Here is a 12381-nt window from a genome sequence, read left to right as displayed (position 1 = left end):
CTTAGAAATTATTTTATGGTGACAGAAACCTCAGACCAGATTTCTCCCTCAGAATGCAGTTATTTTAAATAAAAATTTTAAGTAATGCTTATAAGAGAAATGGTTCCTGGGAAGATCTAATGCTTAGCAGTTGGTGACCACAGAGACCAAAGAACGTTGTATTAATTTGTTCAATTTCTTGTACATTCTATTGCTTCCAGTATGATTTAATTTGGTTGCAAAATATTGCTCCAGGCCCTGTCTACAATGATTGCATATGTCTTTAATATCATGCAATTCCAATTAACTGAGAAACCTTCCTTTATTTTTATCCACACATAAAGGAAACCCTGGTGGTGTAGTGGTTAAGTGGTATGGCTGCAACCAAAAGGTCGGCAGTTCGAACCTGCCAAGTGCTCCTTGGAAACTCTGAGGCAGTTCTACTCTGTCCTATAGGGTTGCTATGAGCTGGAATCAACTCAATGGCACTGGGTTTGGTTTTACTGGGGTACACTAATAAAATATTACATTTATTTCCAGGATGCGATGATTTTGATTGAAACCTCGTGTTTTACATTACACTTAACGCCTATCCCCAACCTCCTCAGAGGCTACTTATCAAAGCTGATTAATCTGAAACAATATGATACAAATTCCCTGTTTCTCTTCTGGATGCTCAGAGATGGCATCTAAACAGTTTACTTTTTAATGTATATGATACCTTTAAAAGAATTTAGTGTGTTTCATTACTGTGCTATAAAATGCACAAATAAAATGACTTAGGCCATGCCCATCACCCCCCATCCCTATGGGGTTTGTTTTACAGTTTTATGTAAATAAATTTACCTCACTGTAAAACTGATTTCCTAAGTTTCAAAATCATAGGTGCACAGAGGATGTTGTGAGTTATCTTTTTTTTTCTTTTTTAGTCACTTATACTTGAGCTTAAATATTTCTTTAGTTTCCTTTTAATGAGGTATATAATAGTTAGCTATTACTATTTTTAAATCTGTTAAAGGTGCAGAAATGAAAAACCTAATTATCGATGCAATGCTGGAAGTGCTTACTCATCTACATCAAGAAATTTGGAAGACAGCTACTTGGCCAACACAGTAGAAGAGATACGTATCCATGCCCATTTCAAAGAAAGGTGGTCAAACATAATGTGGAAATCATTGAACAATATCAATAATATCATATGCTAGCAAAATTTTGCTGAAGATAATTTAAAAAAGGCTGAAGCTCTAAATTGACAGTGAACTTCCAGAAGGTCAATGTAGATTCCGAAGAGAATGTGGGACAAGAAATTTCATTGCTGATGTCAGATGGATCTTGGCTGAAAGCAGAGGATACCATAAAAATGTTTACCTGTGTTTTATCAGCTATGCTAAGGCATTCAACTACGTGGATCATAAAAAAATTATGGATAACATTGTGAAGATTGGAGGTTCCGGAACACTTAAGTGCTTATATGGAAACTGTACAGGAATCAAGAGGCAGTTGTTTGAACAGAACAGAGGCTACTGAATGGTTTAAAATTGGAAAAAGCATGCAGTAGGATTGTGTTCCTTCACCTTCCTTAGTCAATCTATATGCTGAACAAATAATCTGAGAAGCTGGGTTATATATGAAAAAGAATGTGGCATTAGGACTGGGGAAAGACTCATTAACCACCCGAGATATGCAGGTGACACAACTTTGGTTGCAGAAAGTGAAGATGATTTGAAACACTTAACTGATGATGGTAAAAGACTACAGCCTTCAGTATGGATTACATCTGAACATAAAAGGAAAATCCTCACAACTGGACCAATAAACGGCATCATGATAAATGGTGAAAAATTGAAATCGTCAAGGATCTCATTCTACTTGGATGAACAATCAATACTCATGGAAGCAGCAGACAAGTAATCACGTGATGTATTGCTTTGGCACATCTGCTGCAAAAGATCTCTTTAAAATGTTAAAAAAGCAAAGATGCCACTTTTATTACTAAGGAGCACTTGATCCAAGTCATGGACTTTTCCATCACCTCATATGCATGTGAAAGTTAGACAATATAAAAGAAAGACTGAAGAAGAATTGATGCATTTGAATTGTGATGTTGGCAAAGAATATTGAATACACCATGAACTGACCCAAGAATGAACAAATCTGTCCTGGAGGAAGTACAGCAAGAATGCTTCTTGAAGCAAGGATGGTGAGACTTTGTCTTGATTACTTTGGAGATGTCATAAAACTAAACCAAACCCATTGCCATAGAATTGATTCCAATTCATAGCCACCCTATAGGACAGAGTAGAACTGCACCACAGAGTTTCCAAGGAGCGCCTGGCAGATTCGAACTGCCGACCTCTTGGTTACCAGCCGTAGTACTTAACCACTATGCCACCAGGGATATCATAAGGAGAGACTAATTGCTGGAGAAGGGCATCATGCTTGGTAATGTAGAGGGTCAGAAGAAAAGAGGGACACTCTTAATGAGATAGGTTGACACAGTGTCAGCAACAATGGGCTTAAACATAGCAAAATTGTAAGGATGGCACCAGACTGGACTATATTCCTTTCTGTTTTATCTAAAGTCACTGTAAGTTTGAGCTGACTTGAAGGCACCTAACAACAATTGTTGAGTGCCTGTGGTGAAAGAACATCCTATGAGGACTACTGTTTTACCCTGATCATCTCCATTTTCTTGTCTCAACTTCACACACCCTATTCACGCAATCAACAATTGTTCCCTCACAGTATCTTTCACATTTGTTTATTTGCTTCAATTCTCAACAAGTGTGCAGTTTATATTAATCCTATAAGCCCACATCCAGACATTACAATAGCTGCAGTTTTACTGTATCTAATCTATTCCTCTTCCAATCATCTTGAATTTAACCACCAATCTTTTTTTTTCTAAAACTGTGCTTCCTTTACAGCCTTTTGTCTTGAAATTTTTAATGCATTCTTAGTGTCAACAAATAATGTTTAAATACCACTGTCTTGAATTCAAGGCACTAGGAAATAATGTCTTCTCAGGCTTATCTTACGTTATTCTCCTACATAGGAAATGTGCTCCTGTGAAATGATGCTACTTTACTCATAATATTTTCATTGCATTTTTCACTACCATTCTTTCATCACATCGTTGCCCTTTAATGTAAAACTGTTTTTCTTCCTACTTTTTTTCTTCCCTGTCTAAATTTTTCCTTACCCTTCAAGGTCTGGCTAGCTTAAATCTTACTTATTCCAAGAATCATTTTTTAGCACTTCAGGAAAAAGTTTTATTTTTTTTACTCTAAATGTCTATGTAACTCAACAGCTATCTGTCTACATTTTTGAATGTATCATTCACTAATCCATAGAAATGTGAAAGGCAATGTGTATGTTTAATTTCCTAAATTGATTTGAGAGCCCTGTTTGCATCATCCTGGTTCCTAGAAGGGTGGAATGCTTACACTGAATGTATATTTGAAGAATGGATATGTTTTCTCCCCCAAAAGGAATGTGAAAAATAATAGGAAAATTATTCAAAAGAGAGAGGTAATTTGTGACACTACTAATGCTTAGTTTTCCTCCTAGATGGAGCTTCATCCTTGTTCCATGCCCTTCTTTAGTAATATTATGATTTAGCATTTACTGAGCATAGAAAATATGTCTGGAACTGCTCACAACTCGGTAGGCAGGTAACGTTTCTGTTCAATGACCTTGAAATATTCATAATATAAATAAGGTTGAAAAGCACCAGAATATGAATTTCTCATACCAAAGTAATATCTTTATTTTCAGTCTTTTCATTTCTATTCTATCTATTATTTCTCTATTTTTTATTGTATTTACTCATGCCTGGATAATTACCATGACTTCCAGACTAGGTTCCCTAGCAATATCCTTTTCTTTCATGCTTTTCTTTCTCAAATATGATTCCTCCACTATTTAAAAATATTTAATGATTTCTGATAACCACTACACGAGGTCATTGGTAGATATTTCAATTTTTTTTTTTTTATGTCATTGCTGTTGTTGTTGTTAGGTGCTGTCAAGTTGGTTCTGACTCATAGCAACCCGATGCGCAACAGAAGGAAACACTGCTGAGTCTTGCGCCATCCTCACAATTGTTGTTATGCTTGAACCCACTGTTGCAGCCACTGTGTCAATCCAACTCGTTGAAGGTCTGTCAGTTTGTCACACTGTGGGGGCTTGTATGTTGCTGTGATGCTGGAAGCTATCCCACCAGTATTCAAATACCAGCAGTGTTATCCATGGCAGACAGGTTTCAGCTGAGCTTCCAGATTAAGACGAGCTAGGAAGAAGGACCCAGCAGTCTACTTCTGAAAAGAATTAGCCAGTAAAAACCTTATGAACAGCAGTGGAATATTGTCTGATATAGTGCCTGAAGATGAGCCCCTCAGGTTGGAAGTCACTCAGAAGATGACTGGGAAGAGCTGTCCCCTCAAAGTGGAGTCAACCTTAATGAGGTGGATGGAGTCAAGCTTTCAGGACCTTCATTTGCTGATGCGGCACGACTCAAAATAAGAAGAAACAGCTGCAAACATCCATTATGTCATTGCTAGTCCAAATAAATCCTCATTCACTTTTCCATCCTTTCACTTTGTCCCAGTGAATTTATTTGTAAATACTTTTCCCACTCCCACCTAAAGCCAAAACTCTGTTACTTCCTTGAGGACTCTATAACATCAAGAATTTCATCAATCTTCCGTATGTTCAACCTTTGTCTATTCCAATTTTCATTTATGCCTAAACCAACCAAGACCCATTGTGGTCAGGTCAATTTTGACTCATAGCAACTCCATAGGTCAGAGTAGAACTGCCTATAGTGTTTCCAAGGCTGTAATCTTCATGGAAGCAGATTGCCACATCTTTCTTCCTTGGAGCTGCTGGTGGGTTTGAACAACCGACCTTTTGGTTAGCAACTAAGTGCTTAACCCCTGCGACATCAGGACTTCTTTTATGCCTAAAGTATCCCAAACACATCCCACCTGTTATGGTGAACATCTAAGTTGTGTTCCCCAAAAGATATTTTGGAATCTTAACCTTCAGACCTGTGAGTGTGACCTTATATGTCAATAGGGTCCTTGCAGATGTAATTAGTAAAGTTAACAAGAAGTCATGCTGGAGTAGAGTGTACCCTAATCTACTATGACTGGTGTCCTTAAAAAAAAAGAAGAGACGCAAAGACTGAGAGAGGCACACAGGGAAGAAAACCATGTGATGCCTGAAGCAATGATGGAGTTATTTTGCTGTAAACTGACGAACACCTGGGAATACCACAAGTTGGGTGAGACAAGAAATATCTTCAAAGAATGCATGGCACTGCTGACTCCCTGAATCCAGAATTGAGAAAATAGATTTCTGTTCTTTTAAGCCACATAGTTTGTGGTACTTTGTTACAGCAGCCCTAGGAAATTAGTACACCTTAAGGAAGCAAGGAAACCCTGGTGGCTTAGTAGTTAAGTGCTATGGCTGCTAAGCAAAGGGCCAGCAGTTCAAATCCACCAGGCACTCCTTGGAAACTCTATGGGGCAGTTCTACTCTGTCCTATAGGGTTGCTATGAGTCGGGATTAACTCAATAGCACTGGGTTTGGTTTTTGGTTTTAAGGAAGCAAACCAAATTAAACAAACTAAAAGAAGACCCTAAAACATATCAACACCAAAAATCTTCATATTGCAAGTGACAAACATCCTAAGTCAAATTGTGTTTTCAATGAAAAGAAAAATTTATCTCATGCACCTAAAAACCCAGACATAAGGTGTATTTCAGGCATGGCTTGATAGGAACTCTCAACTGATGTGATCAGCGGTGTTTTTTCTGCTTCTCTAGACTTTACCTATGCCAGTGCTTCAGCCTTTTCCCAAGGCTGGTCTCCTCGATATTGGTGAAATGATTGTAAGAGATATAGGTCTCGTTTCCTTAATTCAAAACTTGGGGAAGACAATATGCATCCCTGTCATTAAAATTCCAACATAGATTGATCATGTGCCTTGGCTCTGACTGGTTATTTGCCCACTTCTGAATAATAGATGTGAAGAGTGCTTACTGACTTGGTGGTTAGTGACCATCCCTACAGCTGGCATGAGATAAACATTGGAAGAATGTAAGAGAGGTAAATACCTCCAAGGATGATCACAGAACTAATTAAATAATGGATTATGGATGTCGTGGAGGCAAAGAACAATTGCCTACTATGTTAATTAAGCACACTAAATAAATGTATTACATTAACTCACTTTCCCTCTCATTCATACCTCAAAAATTTACACCAAACTTTTAACTCCATTAATTCATTGAAACTTCTCTAACCAAATCCACATTTCCACTGTGGATATCTGCCCTTTTTTTGTTAACTATTCATTCCTTCAGCAAATGTTGAAAACATTTTACATCCCTGCCACTATTATGTGCACTTTTACTATATCCATGAATACAATAGAAAAGACATTTGCTCTAATGAAGTTGAAGTCTTGCAGGAGGAGAAAACCATAAGCATTAAAAACCCTGGTGGCGTAGTGGTTAAATGCTACAACTGCTAACCAATAGGTCGGCAGTCCGAATCTGCCAGGTGCTCCTTGGAAACTCTATTGGGCAGTTCTACTCTGTCCTTATAGAGTTGCTATGAGTCGGAATTGAACTGACAGCAGTGGGTTTGGTTTTGGTTTGATGTAGGGTTTACCCAGGTAGGCTTCATTGAGAAAAAAGGCACTTGAGTTACAGATAAAGGAGATGAGGGGATTCGCAAAGTGGATATGTGGAGGTAGAGCAATCCAGACAGCAAAAAGAGTTGGTACCAAGACCTATGGGATCAGAATGCATGGGGCATAGAATAAACTGCAGGGAGGGTGGTGTAGTGGAAGCGAAGTGGCCCCAGTAAAGCTTAGAGAAATTCAGGTCAAAGTTCAGATCTGGGTATACTCCAAGTGGAAGGCCATTGTGAGGATTATGATTTTTATTTTTTTTTCTGAGTGAATAGGCAGGTATTTGGCAATCCTGAATAGTGGAGTAATCTGGTCTTATTTATGTCTTAAAAGGAATTGTATTCATATATCGAGAATATTGCTAACCAAAAGTTCGGCAGTTTGAATCCACCACCTGCTCCTTGGAAACCGTATGGAACAGTTCTACGCTATATTGCAGGGTCTCTATGAGTCAGAATCTACTCAACAGCAAAGAGCTTTTTTTTCTTTGTTTGTTTGGTGGGGAGACAGAGAGGAGATGAATTAAAAAGCTGATAATCCCAGGGGTTCTGAATAGAGTGGTGGCTGTCAATGTGGTGTGAGGGGACAGACTTTAGATATATTTTGATGGTGGAGCATGTAGGATTTTCTGATGCCTTGAGTTTGGTATGTGAGAATAAAGAGAGGATATACAAGTGATTCTAACATGTTTGGCTTTAGCAATTGCAATAAAGGAATTTCCTTCACCTGAAATGGGGTGGCAGAAGGTGGAGCCATCGTGGATGAAAGATCAGGACTATAGTGTTGCTTTATTGTTTTAGCTGTCTATTAAGTCAATCCTTCCCAAATTTTGTATGTATGTAAATCACTCTGTGATGTTAACATGCAGATGATAGTTTCGTAGATCTGGGCTAGGCCCTAAAAAAGTACACTTTTAATATGTTTTCTGGAAGTGTTGACATTGCTCATGTTTACACCAAATTTTGAGTAACAAAGTATTGGGCAACTGAGATACCGAGTAAGATTCTGCTTTTCAGGTGAGAGTTCTGGCCTGCAGGTATATAGTTTAAAAAAAAAAAAATTGCCTCTGAGTTGATTCCAACTCATAGCAACCCTATGGACAGGGTAGAACTGCCCCATAGAGTTTCCAAGGAGCACCTGATAGATTCGATCTGCCGACCTTTTGATTAGCAGCTGTAGCTCTTAACCACTACTCCGCTAGGATTTCCAGATATATAGTTAGAGGTCAGCAAATATACGTGGTATGTGGAGTGATAAGCAGGATACAGATCACGGAGGGAGAGAATGTATACAGAGAATATAAAAGAACTTATGATTGACCTATTAGTGTTCCCAGGATTAAGAGAACAGGAAAAAGAAGAAATAGTATTAGAGACTGAAGAGTAGCCAGTTAGGTAGGAAGATAAGTAAGATCAACGCAATTGGAATAGGATTTAAGTGATGAAAGTATATTAAGGAAGAGGGACTGATCATGTGTAAAATAGTATTAGTAGGATGATTATAGCAAAGACTAAGAAATATCTATCAGATGTAACAAGGTGGAGGTCACTGGTAATCTTGTACTGTGATAGCTTCATGGATGAGATTCAGCATAAAGTTCGCTCCCAGAAGGCAGATATCAATCACATCCCTGTTTTCTCATTACTCATTAATTTCTGACACCAGCCTCTCAGACAGCACTCTCTTACTCTTTTTCCCTAGCCATGCGGTGCTACTTCAGACCTTACAAGTTAAGAGGACACTGTACTTGGGTTTGTTAAATCACAGAAATGAATCACAGAACTTGTAGAAGGTATTTTTCCTAAGACTATCAGTTTTATTATAGTAAAAGAATATAAATCAGGATCATAATAAGGAAGAGATGCACAGGCAATATCTGGGAAGGTTCCCAGTATAGAGTTGCCATGTCTCAGACAGCGTACCTCACCTTTCCTTCACAAACTAGGAAGATCTCTGAGCCTTAGCATTCTGTGCTTTCATATGTCAGTCCTTCATTGTAGGCTACCTTATGCCTACTGAGACTAGCTAATATTGACTTTCAGGTGAGACTTTTCTGGTCTGGCCAGCCCCTTATCGCCAGCACAGATCCACAGCTGTTGCCTGGAAGCTTCAGACTAAGGCACCCCAATTATTACAAGGGCCATTCTCCAGAGCCAAGGAGTAAGGCCACCTTACTTAGGATAAGTAAGGTCCTTTACTCCACATCATGTAAAGAACAGTTTTTGTGCTATGACAAAGGCAAAAGCCAGGATAAGTTGTTTTAAGACAATTCAAGGAGGCAAACTGGCAACAATGCATATAGACAACGCTTGAGATTTGCAGCGTTGGAGACTAAAGAAATGGGTAAGTAAAGCAAACCAACCTGATTGCCATCAAGTCAATTTGATGGCAATGGGTTTGGTTTTTTGGTAATAAGATACCAAACCCCTTTAAACTTTCCTCCCATTGAATATTTTTCAAATGTTTTAGTTTATTAACTTACATCTCCCATGACAAATTTTATGATCTATAATAGTGTGGCATACCGTAAAAGGCTAAAAATAGTTTGTTATCTGTAGCTTACTAAGTAAGCAATAGCCTCATTAAGATAAATCATCTGTGAAAAATTAAGACAGTTTCTTGCATTTAATATCTCAACAGAATTAAGATCAATAGGTAATAATTTCATTGATAATCACATCAGTGTAGATTTTAATTTCTTTAAAATACGCCAATTACCACTGTTGTTAAGCATGGCTACTAAAAAAAAAGAAAACGCTATTTTTTTTTCTTCTCTGTATATAGCTTTTCGGAAACGCTGGTGGTGTAGTGGTTAAGAGTTACAGCTGCTAATCAAAAGGCTGGCAGTTCGAATCCACCAAGTGCTCCTTGGAGAACCTATGGGGCAGTTCACTCTGTCTATAGGGTCACTATGAGTTGGAATAGGCTCGATGGCAATGGATTTGGTTTTGGTTATATAGTTTTTGAAATATAGAAGATCATCACAATCACATTAATTACTACAAGCAGTACATAATTTTTTTTTTTTTTGGCTGATATTTGTGTAAAGTTTTGTTAGCTAACAGTTTAAAAAAAAAAAAAACTCTTGCGAGGTACTATAAGAATGAATGAGTTACATTCTACCAGGTGTTTCTTGGGGAAGATTTTCAAGACATCCTTTGGCAGAGTTATATTTACAAAGTCTTTAATGATGTTAATTTAAATTTTTGATAGCATATTTCAAAATGCATATTCAAAAATGTCAAAACATTTCATGAGCTGTTTTACAATAATGTAATTAATTCAAAACACTAAGTGGAAATATGAAACTTAAAAAATACTCTCTCATCTGTCTATATGTCACATATATGTTATTGAAATAAATCATTTATAAGATTTCAAATCTGGCATGTATGTATAGAAATAAAAATGTTCAAGTGATGAAAATAAAAAAATGCTTCAAAGTTTTCTTTTTAATAGAAATATTAGATTTGATCATACTGATTGCAATTTCAAAAAAAATGCAATTGGAATTCAAAAATGGGATCATTTTTGACATTTGAAAAATCCTGTGGTATTTAAAGAACTTTTGAGAAATATTACAGTTTATTAGAAGGCAAAATTGTAACTAGACCACAAGGGAAAACTATAGAGATGGTAAGCAGATTAGTGGTACTAGGGCTGGGTGGGTGCGAACCGAGTTAAGTTTAATTGATGAAGCACACGAGACATTTTAAAGCAGAAAAGCTATTCTGCATGGTTACATAATGCTGAATGCATAACACCAGTTATCTGTGAAAACCCAGAGTAACTTTAATCAGAAAGAGTGAACATTAATGCATGCAAATTATTTATTTATTTTTTTAAAGAAGGGAGATACCAAGATAGAATGTGGAATGTAACAAAAGAATCTAAGTATAACATACATTTGTGAAACCACCTGACTGAAGGGGCTGGAGGAGAAAGGTATTTAAGCAACTTTGAAAATGAGGAGAGTCTGTAAGACTAAAGGTAAAAGGAACTAAGCACTATATTCTTGTTGATAAAGTAGGTTTCCATCAGGGTACAGGTTAAACATCATGAAAATACCATATATGTATGTTGAAAATGAACAATTAAGTAAATTGATGATGCGAGCCAGGTTTGCCATTATTGCAGTGGGAGGGTATACAGAAGCAAAGGGTGAAGGATACAGTCATCCCTGTGGTAATGAATTAGAACAGGAGACACCCGTATGAGTGCATTGTAGCTTAACATAGATACATGTAGTTATTTAGAGAAATATATATGTGTGTGTGCATGTGTATATCCACGGGTTAGTATACATACATATATGTCCTTGCTCTGTTAGCTGAGAGGCCCTAGAACCAATGATTTCCTAGTAACCACAATGTGCAGAGCTTGATTTCTGCCATCATTCACCAATAAAAGGAACCAGGGTACCTTGGTGATATGTCAAAATATAAGATCTAGGCAGGAAAAATACAAGATGATCCTGAAATATTATACAGTACTAGAAAGTAAAGAAGTTCTCAAAAATAAAAAAAATAATGAAAGTATGTCAAAGCGACATAGGAACCAACTGAAAGATCTCCCAGTGGACAAAGCTATAACAATTTCAGCAACACAATTAATGAAGTAATTTTGTATTACACCCCAAAGTATAAAATAAATAAGCATGAGATCACACTAATATAAATAAGCCATTGAGTAAATAAATGAATCAGGGAGAGTAGACAAATATCTCATGCAGAAGAATAAACTATGTAGCTACTTCATCCCTAATGAGGTGGAACATAACTCCACACTTTAAGTGTGGGTTGTGCATAATGACTTCATTTCCCAGAGTACAGTACTAAAAACCAAAAACCAAACCCATTGCCGTGGAGTCAATTTTGACTCATAGTGACCCTATGAGGATCCATAGAGTTTCCAAGAAGCAGCTGATGGATTCAAATTGCAAACCTTTTGGTTAGCAGTCAAACTCTTAACCACTACACAATCAGGGCTCCACAGTACTCAAAGGTAGGGGAAAAAAAAAAGCGTAATTTTATAGTAGAGAAACCTGACAAACATTTCCTCAGCCAGGTGATCAAGGTCAACAGCAATAATGATGTCATTTTGATAATATGTACCTTTGATTTCATTTGATGAAAATGACACTTTTTCTCTGTTATCTTCCACCCCCAAGCTCGTAACCTGAGTCTATTCATGAACACAAGAGCAGAGAAATTCCAGTAGCAAGTCATCCTACAAAAGGTTTCAGTATTCTCAAGGTTATCAAACCAAGGAAAATCTGATAAACTGGCACATCCAAGCGGAGGCAAGATGACTGTATAACGTATTTTAGACAGGATGCTGGAACAGAGAGTGGACATTTAGGTAAAAATTGAAGAAATTTGAATCAAGTAAAAACTTTGTGTAATGGTAGTGTATTAATGTGGATGAAACACCCTGGCTTGAGGAAATTGAAGATGATTTGAAGCATTTACTGAAGAAGGTATAAGACTATAGCCTTATATACTGATAACACTTGATGTAAAGGCAGCAAAAATCCTCACTACTGGGCCATAAACAGTGAAGAAATTTAAATCATCAAGGATTTCATTCCACTTGGACCAACAATCAATATCCATGCAAGAAGTGTCAAGAAATCAAATAACTTATTGCATTGTTGAAATCTGCAGCAAAAAAAAAAAAAAAAAAAAGCAAAAAAAAGA

The sequence above is a fragment of the Loxodonta africana genome, chromosome 25 (assembly GCF_030014295.1).
Source record: "Loxodonta africana isolate mLoxAfr1 chromosome 25, mLoxAfr1.hap2, whole genome shotgun sequence".
NCBI classification, from domain to species: Eukaryota; Metazoa; Chordata; class Mammalia; order Proboscidea; family Elephantidae; genus Loxodonta; species Loxodonta africana.
The sequence above is the reverse complement of the archived record's forward strand: the minus strand, read 5'-3'. Positions refer to the sequence as shown.